At 48.6% G+C, this 12,844-nt stretch overlaps 1 protein-coding gene and 1 long non-coding RNA gene across 2 annotated transcripts in view; one reads left to right on the top strand and one right to left on the bottom strand.

Annotated features, from left to right (window-relative positions):
- Positions 1-12,844, top strand: part of mfr (ferlin family C2 domain-containing myoferlin misfire) — a 375,605-nt gene that overhangs the window by 44,258 nt on the left and 318,503 nt on the right. The gene's annotated exons all lie outside the window — the stretch shown is intronic.
- The window catches only part of LOC129383816 (uncharacterized), a 139,147-nt gene that overhangs the window by 50,285 nt on the left and 76,018 nt on the right, over positions 1-12,844 (bottom strand). The window lies entirely within an intron of this gene.

Genomic DNA, 12,844 nt, shown 5'->3' with positions numbered 1-12,844 from the left:
AACGCCAGCGCAAGGCAAGACACCACTTGAAAACGTTACCGAGTTTTGTGTATTTCTCCTCTCTACTACTGACTTTGTGGGGTGAAGTCGGTTGATTCGAGACTATCTTTCAGAGACAAAAATTTGGCTAGGATGGTGGCTTCACGCGTCGCAGGGTAGCAGGTCAACACTGACGTTGCAACAACCTCTTGAGTCGACCAGCCGCAGTGACCGATTGGGAAGACGTGATGGAGAGACTCACGTGAGCACACCGATATCGCTTCGCTGCGTCTCCATTCCTTCTCGCCCCTTAAAACGTTTGTCGCTGTGAGGGTAGCAAACCGGACACGCGTATCGTTAGCCTTTAGGTTTCTTGCCGCGGTCAGCACTAACTTTCGCACCAAGAAAAGCGACCCCATCCTTATATCCTGGAATTTTGCTTATCTAAAACCCTTTCAACCCTTCGAACGAACTCGGTTAACAGGAAAACCAAATTCTCCTTTGGAGAATCTCCATGAGGAGTTTCACAGACTGAATTTGGTCAGTTGATGTTGCTCACGCTTCGGGCTATCAATTTCCATTTCCGAAAGAGAGAGAGAGAGAGAGAGAGAGATGAGACGAGAAAGGCAGGTAGGTTAAGCGGAAATGAAGCTTCTACTTCGGTACCTTACACTAAAATAAGGGAAAAGGAAAAGTTAAAGAATACCGGAGAAAGATTCCCAACGTGCGAGAAAAATAGAGGGGGTGGGAACGTCTCGGATAATCAAAATATCTTTAAAAAGGCCAATCGAACGTGGAAACTTCAATAGCGCCCTGACTTCTGGTGCGACGAACACAAAGGTCCGCGTTCTACGATTGTCTGTTTCGAAATAGGCCGTTCGTCGAGGTCGTGAGCAGCTGCCTATGCGCGCTGTGAAGAGGACAAAGGCAAAGAAAATGTTCGGCAGTTCACAACGCCGTCGCAGTCGTCTGAAGAAACACTGTCGTGACTTCCGATGCAGAAAGCAAAATAATTTTTTTTGAAAAGCAAAGCCAAGCCACACAGTCGACAAAGTACTGCGCTCTCGATTCGCGATAGTCCAGATAAGAGAGGGAGTCGAAGAGAGGTGTCAGAGGCGGTGCTGAAGCGCCTGCTGGGAACTTGTGTTCCGCAAGGACAGGGTGGCGTAATTCGCAAGCAGTCGAAGTTTCGCTGCTGCTACTGTTATTGACAGCGGGTTGGGTTCACGCACGGCTTCTTGATCAGCCGATCGAGCCGATTCATCGGAATGCTCGTCGTCCGTTTTGACCGGTTCCGGTTATTTTTCGAAACGGATCATCTCTGCTTTATCGAAGCAGTGCGCGAAGATGCTACTCGAATGTTACGACATCCAGCGGCGAGGGATTTTGGTGGCGCCGTAAAACTTCAGATGAGATCCGCACGAGAAATTGTTTGACAGCGTGTCTTGAAGCGTCGCATTGCGAAAGCACAGTAAAGGAGCACCACCGCAGAATCATTGTTCCTTTTTTTTTGTTTTTAAATTGTGATTTCGTGGCTACTATTCGGGTCGGCGCAGTTTTCGGTCGTTCAACCGGCTCGCTGAGAAAGAGTGGTATAACTTTGTCGTAAAGCACACGTCCGGTGCTCACGCAATGTTGGAGTTCCAGCTGTCACCATTCATAAGCTTTAGTAAGCGCGTTTGTTTTAACTTGTGAACCCGTGCTCTGTATAACTCTCGAAAGCTTCTCTTCTGTCAGCTGTGTGGTTCGGCCCTGCATGTACATCACTGCCATCTCTCGCCACCAGGGTGCGGCTGCTGTTGCGTCAGTGACATTGAAAGATACGATTCTCTGCTTTTCCTGCGCAGCATAGAATGCATCACGTGACGCGTTGGTTGACGACGCTCCAGCACTATCTATTGTACTCGGGGTGACAAGGGAGAAAGAGAGTGTCAGTATCGGAGATTAGATAGATAGATAGATAGATAGATAGATAGATAGATAGATAGATAGATAGATAGATAGATAGATAGATAGATAGATAGATAGATAGATAGATAGATAGATAGATAGATAGATAGATAGATAGATAGATAGATAGATAGATAGATAGATAGATAGATAGATAGATAGCACCGGGGGACGGTGGGGTGGCCGATGGTTTGTGAACAGAGAAAGAAAGATAAAAATGGACAAACATTTAGGAAGGACATTGGAGGTCTTAAGAAGGCCAGCCTTAGGAAGCGAAACTTTACCAAGTAACCTTATAAAGTTATACAATGTCGACCAGGCTTTGCTTGTGAGCTTGTTGGTCCAGGTCACGGCGAGCTCTAGCACGTAAACAAGGGCACAAGCACTATGTTTTCCCAGTGTGTCGTCTTGTCTCCTGGAGGTTTGAACAGGTTCATTAACGAAGCCCATTTGTTGTAATGACATTTATATAAAAGAAGACGAAAGTGATCTGTGTCTTAATCTTGCTCTCGCCGTGTGATTCTATTCTTGAATTTTTATTTGAGAAAAAAAATATTTCTGCAGATAGCAATGTGACTTTTGCTAGGCAGGGCGACGACGCTGTACTTTTTGATACTTCACTCCGCAACATTCACAGTAGTGAATCAACAGAGCAAGTTTGGGGAGTCGCAAGGTTAAAATTTTTACGTACACGTGCAGCGCGACACAGACGAGGGACGGCGAATGGTCGACACGATGATCGCTGAGTGACAAGTGAAGGCTTACTGCTTGACAAATAATAATAAGCACTTAGGTCACGTGGTGCGCACCAGATTATGCAGAAGTGCCGAGAAATCAGACCATTTCAAAAGTTAGCGCCTGCGTTGTCGTGCACTCGTATCCGCGATAAAGTCTTCTGCTGTCTATTGATTGGAAGCTCGCTCCAAAGTTCGCTCTTGATAGAGACGGAGAGAGACCAGAGAGAAACCTTTGAACTTGCTATGACTGCTGGGAGGGGAGGATAATTGTCCATGGTGGGGTGAAGACGTGGAGGCGACACTTGAGGGCGCATAGATATTGCCAGCTATGGGGCCGTTAACAAGGCAACGCTACGACACTGTTTTTTTTTCGTTCGGCTCTTTTTTTTTTCCATATCGGCGTGTGCCTCGAACAAGAGTCGCTCTTAGAAACGACACGTTCGGACCCGACGCTCAGTCCTTATTACCGAGAAGGAAAGTTGTTGCACCGCTCGCGTTGCTATAGGAGCACGGCTTTGCTGCTTTTAGTATATTCTAACCAAGCGCGCGAAGAATCTACGGCTCAGTGAGCACTCCCTTACAATAATGTTCCACTGCTCGGCATGTGTCTTCGATTCCCTGCAATTATTATACTTATATATTCTATATATTATATAGTGCATTATACTTGCACCAATTTGATTGAAACTCTATTAAAGCCTATATTGAGATTTCAGTTACATATGCCTGCAACGGCTCTGGCTCTGTCAATTTCTTGCCTACAGATTTGTCTGCCATTATTCTAATCATTTCTTGCTTGTATTCATTTCTGACCAGTAAATGCTTCCGTCCACTTTAAATCCCGGCGCTTCTGGAAGGTGGACACTCCCTACGCGTGTTTGCTAGGTGAATATCTTAGCATTCCATTACAATGCCTGGAATCGTTTCCAGACGTTTTGCTGCGGCACCCACACATGCCTCATACCATTGCGAACATCTGCTTCAGCATGTCCTTTTCAACTTTTTTTGTACATGGGGGCGGCAGGCCAGTTCAGGCCTCAAATAACAAGGCATTGCAATCTGCGTTATCGTACAGGTTCTTGCCTCCCCATTCCTTTCTTATCGTACTTGTACAAACTCCTACAGCGTCTTATGCGCATTATTGTAGATGTAAACACAGAGACAAGCACATCAAATTCAAAGAGAGCAACAGAGAGAGAGAGAGCGAGAGAGAGAGTAATAGTGAGGGAGAGGCAGGGATGTTAATAAAGTTTTTCTAATGAAGTTCTTAGTAGCGCTTGTGACGTGTCTGTGTGCCTTCTTTGCGACTTTTTCGTCACCGGTCGTTAACCAAACACAATCTAGCCCAACAAGAAGTCCTCCTGAGGTTATCCAAGAACGTGCCCGGTTGACTACCTTAAACTTGGGGAAGGGGAAAGCGCAACGAACAGATAAGAAAAAAAAAAAAAAACAAGAAGAATGGTAAAGAGGCAGCCATTTTTAACACACTCACCGAGGAACGTTTGCTATCATTCGCTAGCCTTCGTCATTCCATTCATCATCAAAAAGGCACATATGACTTTTGCAGCCTTACGCATCTGACATTTCTTAGGCCAAGGTTCAAAAAATGTTTTTACCTCTGAGAGCACTGCACGTGAATGGTGTGTAACAACAGTAAGACCATGTAACGATGAAAAAAGAAGCCGATTCTATAAATCTGGTATAAATAAAGCTGGTATATATTTTTTTAATTAAGGTGGATTAAGATGGATTAAGGTAGAGTTGCGAAGGACACGTGACAGTGTATGACGTCACGTATCGTGGATGTCCACTTTTTTTTAGCGTAGCCAAGCTGATTAACTTTAGCCAAATCCACGCATCATCTCATCAATCCCCGGCCGGCAGATCCGTCATACTCGCAGATCTCGTAGACGCTGGTGCCAAGAGTTCCCTGAAAGTAAGTTTTCCAGGTAAACTCCGAGGGGTGTTCCGTGGCCCAGCAGCAGCGCCTGTATTCCATCCTCCGAGTAAGTGGGTGAAACTACAGAAGAAGGCGCAAGAACCTCTGGCATTTGCGCTAATGAACTTTCTAATGAGTTCCTCGCGACAAGCGCACGTCTGCCACGAACCACACGTTCTCGTGGCTTCGAAGTAACTTGCGCAGGCTTCGCTCCGTGCATCTATCACTGCATCTGTCTAGGGCGCTCGCGTAGCGAGCGTCCTAGACAGATGCAGGGATGATGCCATTATTCGCGCTGTTCTGCGCAAGCAAGCGCGGTAAGGGAGGCGAGCACATCGTGGGGGTGTACGACCCTATTCTTTTAGGCTGTTCTCTTTGTCAAAACCACACCAGGCGCGCACTTACAAAACTTCATTAATGCGAAAACCTTATACCTCCCATGAGGCAGAAAAGGCCGCCTAGTATAGGCAACGAGTGGTACGAAAAAAATTTTCAGTGACGTCATCAGCGTCTTATATGACGTCAGTAGTAATACAGAAATTAAGTTAAGACAAGTTAGAGTAAGGTGAACTCACAAAACTTCATTAATGCGGAAGCGTTATATGTTCGGTGAGGCAGAAAAGCTGGCCTAGTATAGGCAACGAGTGGTACGAAAAGTCATCGTCAGGGACATCATCAGCGTCTTGTATGACGTCAGTAGTAAGACAGCATTAAAGTTAGAACAAGTTAGAGTAAGTTGAGCTCAGGTGAAGTAAAGTGGACGCAGGCGAATTAAAGTGAATTAAGGCGGATTACAGTAGCTTATAAGGTTGGTGGAAATCAGAGCAAGGTGAATTAAGGTGGAAAAAGGTCTGTACAAATGAGGGAAACGTGGATTGCGGTGGATTACAGTGAATTAAAGTGGATTAAGATGAATTAAGCTAGAGTTGTGAAGGACGCGTGACCGGGTATGACGTCACTTATCATGGACGTCACCAATTAATTAGAGGAGTCATAATGCTCTCGCATTCAAATCACGTAAGGATATTTAAATTACTGTCAATTTTTGGAAGGGTTTATAGAAAGTATGAAGCGCATACACTGGATCCTTTCTCAAAGCTTCAAGTGCCACTAAGAGAGAGAGAGAGAGAGAGAGAGAGAACAAGGTGTTTAGCCATGGCTCTAGACCTATTTGGGGAATAAGGTTGCTATTTGGGCCCATTGGGAGGCCATTGGTATACGGATTACTTAGCGCGTCACGGACAAGGACACAAGGAAAAAAAAAAAATCTACACGCTACTCTTTATCACCTCCTCTTTTTCTCTCTTCCCTTATTTACGTTCTCTTGGGAAGGGTGGCGAACCGTATGTGTTTCTGATTTACTTCCCTACCTTTTCTGTATACTGTCTGCCTGCGGTGTCGAGGAAACTATAGAACATCTATTGTGCTACTGCCCATCTTTTGAAAATGAAAGACATCACCTCTTCACAGCTCTCAACCAGTTGGATAGCAAACCGTTCACCTTGAACAAGATCTTGGAACCATGACCTCGCATATGGCAGCTACGAAAGGACACAAAAGCGCTGCTGCGATATTTGAAGGCTACCGGATTGAGTCAGAGTCTGTGATCCGGACTAAGTGACCAAACGATATACCCATTGGACTTTCTCTTCTCCTTTAAATCTTTCCGTCCCTTTCTCCCTTTCCCCAGTGTAGGGTAGCTAACCGGGCTCAGTCCTGGTTAACCTCCCTACCTTTCATTTATTATATGCTCTCTCTCTCTTTCTCTCTAGGAAGGCATAATATACAAAGGTATAATCTGCGAAAGGCTAGATACTACGCTACGATCACACCAGATCATACTACGCCTTACTGCCACACGACGCCAGTTAATTTTGGTATGTCGTGACGTGAGAACAATGCCGACGACGGCAATCCACGGCGTTTTGAGATCAATCCAATACTACTACTACTACTACTACTACTACTACTACTACTACTACTAAGAATAAAACTATACTTGTTCTTTGCACCACTAGAAAAAAAATGTGATAGGCGGGCTTGTCGAAGCTAGTGTCATGGCCTATGTTACTAGTCCCGGAGCGGCGGCAACAGTGATAAGGTCAAGTCTTTACAGGTGTTTGGTCAGTACCGAGAAACATAAAAAAAAATTTGGTAGATGCTATTTCAACGCAGAGTGAAAAAAAATCATGAAGGACGCTTAAGCTTCGCCTTTAAGCGTGGAACATGACAGCATTTAAAGATCCCTGACTGCTTATCACGCCTCCCGGCAAGTGCAGCTTATGTAAGCGTAATGTTTTCCTGAAAACGCTGGCGGCGAACGCTATGCGCAAAGGGGAGCTTTCTGGTTCTTTTTTTTTTGTCCCCCTTCAACGGTGGGCGGTGCCGCTGTCCCGGATGCGCGGAGGCGAGCGCCATCTGCATGGTGTTGCACGGAACCGAGCAGGGCGCGCCAGTCTTACTAAGACAGACATAGAATGGCAGCTGGAAAATGGGTGTGTGCTTCCGTTTCCGCGTAACAGAACTATGTTTCCTCGTATATTCAAATTACAGTCTTACGCTGTCATGCCTGTAGGTTGTGTGTAAGTCGTACTTTTAGGAATTTTCTGGTGCATTTTACTTTAAGAAATTCAGTTAGTTCAGTATCGCATATGCGGCACGCGGAGAGCCTGCGTTGTTCGGGATTGCATGTATGTATGTGATATTTCACTAACGGTCACCGCCGACGCCGACGCCGACACCGCATATTCTGCGACACGTGGTCCTTTACGCAATCGCATTACACGTTTTTTACACTCATATGAAACACAATTTAAGGCAAACAAATTACGTCAATTAGACATACTCCCACACACGAGACAAACAATAACCTCAAATGGAAGACAGACAATTTCTTTAAATGCTTTCTTGACTGACATAAAAAAAGGAATGACCTATCGCTTATTTGAGACATGCTTAATTTTTATAACACGTGGTACATTTCCCACTTTTTAACTATTCTCGGAGCAGTGACAAAATGAGAACTTGTTAAAAAAATAAATGAGCCACAAGTCGTGAGGTTCTGCTACACTTGGCGCATAACGAGGCCACCGCTATTGCAGACCGTGCCGCGCAGGGACAGAGCAAGCGCGTATACCTCATTACGCGGGGGCGTCTCGTAAGCACCGGAAAATCGTTAGCCGGCAATTAGGTCAAAATAGGGCGGGGCTCGGAGAATGACAAAAAAAAAAAAAAAAAAAGAACCAGCGACGTTCTCCGACGGCCTGGCTGAGGGCACGTTCTGCTTGCCGCTGCAATGCACAGTGAATTGAGCGCGTGCTACAGATACCGACCCCACGAGAGCCATACAAAAGCCAAGTTGAATGAATTAAACAACAACAACAACAACAAAAAAGCAATTAAAGGGAGTTTTGCGTAACAAAGGGAGTTATCCGTATCGCATTATCCGTATCGTATCGTAGCGGCTTCGAACTAATTTTGACCATTTAGGCAAGGCAAAACCAGCACGCTATACGAGGCTAAACAGACCGAGACGAGGTTTAGACTAACGTAGGTATAGGCACTTTATAAATAACCAAGTTGGATAACCATCCAGTGACGGCGGTCAAGGTATTAGCGTATTAACAAACAATGCAGTGTTGCCTAAATTAAAGAGCGCTGGAGAGTAGCACACGTCATATAAGAAGCCTCTTCACTGGTTAACTGCTTGGAGGATGCGAGATGTATGTGTATGTAATATTGTCACGTGGTGCTGACGTAGAAGAACACAGTAGCAATACTGTGAACGAGAAAACTAACTTTTATTGGGCGAACTTGTGCCCACAAAACAGGCTACACTTATAGCACAACGAAAGCGGCGAACACAGTCGGCGATCGTCGGAAATCTGATCAGCGGGTCAAGCGCGTCGGCTTTTATACAGGATCGTCGAATGTTCCAGACTAATCGTTGGGACCCGCGTGCCTTCCACAAAGTTCTACACCATTCGAGTCAGGCGAATAAATCAGATAACAGAAGGTTCGTCGACAACAGACTGTGGATAGAAGCATCGATAACTTTCCAGAAACTTCGGATACATGCAAGCGCGTCCCGCGCTGTGCGATAAGATTTGTTAGGCGGCGAAACGTGGTCGCCCGATAAACATAAGTACACGTGTCAATACCCCCCTCTTAAAAAGCATCGACCCGATGCTGCAAACAAACGAAGGTAATAAACAAAAGCACTCGTAGCAAAGAAAAGAACAAAAATGACGAAGTTCGTCAGCGTCCGTAAAAGGGTTTAAGGCGCACCACGTGGACCACTTCAGGTCGTGCGCGGCGCCGCTGTGAATGCGAAATGCCGTCTGGCACGACCTCATAGTCCAGAGCGCCAATACGTCGGATGACCTTGTAGGGTCCGAAATAGCGTCGGAGTAGTTTCTCACTGAGTCCTCGTCGGCGTATCGGGGTCCAAACCCAAACACGGTCACCGGGCTGGTACTCGATAAAGCGTCGTCGGAGGTTGTAGCGTCGGCTGTCGGTCCTCTGCTGGCTCTTGATCCGGAGGCGGGCTAGCTGTCGGGCTTCTTCGGCGCGCTGGAGATAGCTAGCGACGTCAACATTCTCTTCGTCAATGACGTGGGGCAGCATGGCGTCGAGCGTCGTCGTCGGGTTCCTGCCGTAAACCAGCTTAAACGGCGTGATCTGTGTTGTTTCTTGCACCGCCGTGTTGTAAGCGAAGGTTACATACGGCAGGACCGCGTCCCACGTCTTGTGCTCAACGTCGACGTACATCGCTAGCATGTCGGCGAGGGTCTTATTTAGGCGCTCCGTGAGACCATTAGTTTGCGGATGGTAGGCAGTTGTCCTCCTGTGGCTTGTCTGGCTATATTGCAGAATGGCTTGGGTGAGCTCTGCTGTAAAAGCCGTTCCTCTGTCGGTGATGAGGACTTCTGGGGCGCCATGTCGCAGCAGGATGTTCTCGACGAAAAATTTCGCCACCTCGGCTGCGCTGCCTTTCGGTAGAGCTTTTGTTTCAGCGAATCGGGTGAGATAGTCCGTCGCCACGACGATCCACTTATTCCCGGATGTTGACGTCGGAAACGGCCCCAACAAATCCATCCCAATCTGCTCGAATGGTCGACGAGGAGGTTCAATCGGCTGTAGTAACCCTGCTGGCCTTGTCGGTGGTGTCTTGCGTCGTTGACAGTCTCGGCATGTCTTGACGTAACGGGCGACGTCGGCGGTAAGACGCGGCCAGTAATACCTTTCATGTATCCTCGACAGCATCCGGGAGAATCCGAGGTGCCCAGCAGTGCGATCGTCGTGTAAGGCGTGCAGTACTTCTGGACGCAGCGCCGACGGAACAACAAGAAGGTAGTTGGCACGGACTGGTGAAAAGTTTTTCTTCACGAGTAGGTTGTTTTGAAGCGTGAACGAAGATAATCCACGCTTAAATGCCCTAGGGACAACGTCGGTGTGCCCTTCCAAATACTCGACAAGGGCTTTTAGCTCCGGGTCCCCTCGTTGTTGAGCAGCGAAGTCTTCCGCGCTTATTATTCCAAGGAAGGCGTCGTCGTCCTCGTTATCTTGCGGCGGCGGGTCAATGGGGGCGCGTGATAGGCAATCGGCATCTGAGTGTTTTCGACCGGACTTGTATGTTACAGTGATGTCGTATTCTTGTAGTCTGAGGCTCCACCGTGCCAGCCGTCCTGAAGGGTCCTTTAAGTTAGCTAGCCAACACAACGCGTGATGGTCGCTGACCACTCTGAATGGCCTGCCATATAGGTAGGGGCGAAATTTCGCTGTAGCCCAAACGATGGCGAGGCATTCCTTTTCCGTTGTGGAATAATTGCCTTCCGCTTTTGACAACGACCGGCTAGCGTAAGCTATCACGTGTTCATGTCCATCTTTTCTCTGGACTAGGACAGCACCGAGGCCTAGGCTACTGGCGTCAGTGTGGATTTCGGTATCGGCGAGCTCGTCGAAGTGCGCAAGTACGGGCGGCGACTGCATGCGTCGTTTGAGTTCTTCAAATGCGTCGGCCTGCGGCGTTTCCCACTTCAACTCGATGTCACATTTAGTTAGCTGTGTCAGCGGCTCAGCGATGCGTGAAAAGTCCTTGACAAATCGCCTGTAGTAGGCACACATGCCAAGAAATCTACGCACTGCCTTCTTGTCGGTGGGCTGCGGGAACTTTGCGATGGCAGCTGTCTTCTGCGGGTCGGGGCGGACTCCAGACTTGCTGATGACGTGGCCTAGGAACAGAAGCTCATCGTAGGCGAAGCGGCACTTTTCTGGCTTCAGAGTGAGCCCTGATGACTTGATGGCCTCGAGTACTGTTGCGAGCCGCCTAAGGTGTTCGTCGAAATTTTCGGCGAAGACAACGACGTCATCCAAGTAAACGAGACAGGTCTGCCACTTCAATCCTGCTAAAACCGTGTCCATCACGCGCTGGAACGTTGCAGGCGCCGAGCACAGTCCAAATGGCATAACCTTGAACTCGTAGAGGCCGTCTGGGGTGATGAAGGCGGTCTTTTCGCGATCTCTTTCGTCGACTTCAATTTGCCAATAGCCAGACTTGAGGTCCATCGACGAGAAGTATTTAGCGTTGCAGAGCCGATCTAATGCGTCGTCTATCCGTGGGAGGGGGTATACATCCTTCTTCGTGATCTTGTTCAGTCGACGATAATCGACACAGAAACGTAGGGTTCCGTCCTTTTTCTTTACCAGGACAACAGGGGATGCCCACGGGCTTTTCGACGGCTGGATGATGTCGTCGCGCAGCATTTCGTCGACTTGTTCTCTTATAGCTTCACGTTCCCGCGTCGAAACTCGGTAAGGGCTCTGGCGTAGTGGTCGAGCGCATTCTTCGGTTATTATGCGATGCTTTGCGACTGGTGTTTGTCGAATCCTCGATGACGTCGCAAAGCAGCCTTTGTATCGTCGAAGCAGACTTCTGAGCTGTTGCTGCTTAATCACGGGGAGACTTGGACTTATGTCGAAGTCTGGCTCGGGAACTACGGTTGTCGGGGTAGATGCGATAGAATCCGAGAGGACAAAGGCATCGCTGGTTTCCACAATTTCCTCGATGTATGCGATCGTCGTGCCCTTCTTGATGTGCTTGAACTCCTTGCTGAAGTTTGTCAGCAACACTTTCGTGTTTCCTCCGTGCAGTCGAGCGATCCCTCTTGCGACGCAAATTTCACGGTCGAGCAGTAGACGTTGGTCGCCTTCGATGACGCCTTCTACGTCAGCGGGTGTTTCGGTGCCGACCAAAATAACAATGCTGGAGCGAGGCGGGATGCTCACTTGATCTTCAAGCACACTCAAGGCGTGGTGACTACGAGGGCTCTCCGGCGGTATTGCATGATCTTCCGACAGCGTTATTGACTTCGACTTCAGGTCGATGACTGCGCCGTGTTGGTTGAGGAAGTCCATGCCGAGAATGACGTCTCGTGAACACTGTTGGAGGATAACGAAGGTGACAGGGTAAGTCCGGTCGTGAATGGTAATTCTTGCCGTGCACATTCCTGTCGGCGTAATCAGGTGTCCTCCAGCGGTCCGAATTTGAGGGCCTTCCCATGCAGTCTTAACCTTCTTCAACTGGACGGCGATGTGTCCACTCATTACGGAGTAATCGGCCCCTGTGTCGACTAAGGCAGTGACTGCGTGGCCGTCGAGAAGCACGTCGAGGTCGGTGGTTCTTTGTCTGGCGTTGCAGTTGGTCTTGGCGTCGGATCACGGCTGCGTCGTGTTGATCTGAAGCTGGAACGTCGCGTCGTCAAGTCGTCTTTCGTCGGTGTAGTCTTGGCTTCCCGACTTCTTCGGGACGGCGGCGTGTCGTCATGAAGTCGTCGAGATGGTTTCTTCGTCGTCTTCGTCGGCGGCGGAGGATCTTCGTCAGTTCGACGAACAGCAACCGCACCTCCATCGGTTGCTGCTTTTAGTTTTCCGGATATGGGCTGACGGACCGGCCCCGGGCTGGGCCAGTGTATGGTCGGCGCTGCGGCGACAGGTAGCGGCCTGGTGACGGCGAACGGGAAGCTCGTCGAGGGCTCCACTGAGTGGCGGCGAGGTAGTCGGCGATATCGCGAGGTCGTTCGCCAATCTGTGGCCGCGGCGCGTTAACGGCGAAACCTCGCAGTCCCATCTCCCGGTATGGGCATCGGCGGTAGATGTGCCCCGCTTCTCCGCAGTGGTAGCAGAGCGGGCGGTGGTCAGGAGCGCGCCAAATGTCCGTCTTCCTTGCGTAGGTCCGCTG

Source organism: Dermacentor andersoni, chromosome 9 (assembly GCF_023375885.2).
Source record: "Dermacentor andersoni chromosome 9, qqDerAnde1_hic_scaffold, whole genome shotgun sequence".
In the NCBI taxonomy this organism is placed as follows: domain Eukaryota; kingdom Metazoa; phylum Arthropoda; class Arachnida; order Ixodida; family Ixodidae; genus Dermacentor; species Dermacentor andersoni.
This window is presented reverse-complemented; position numbering and strand designations above follow the sequence as displayed.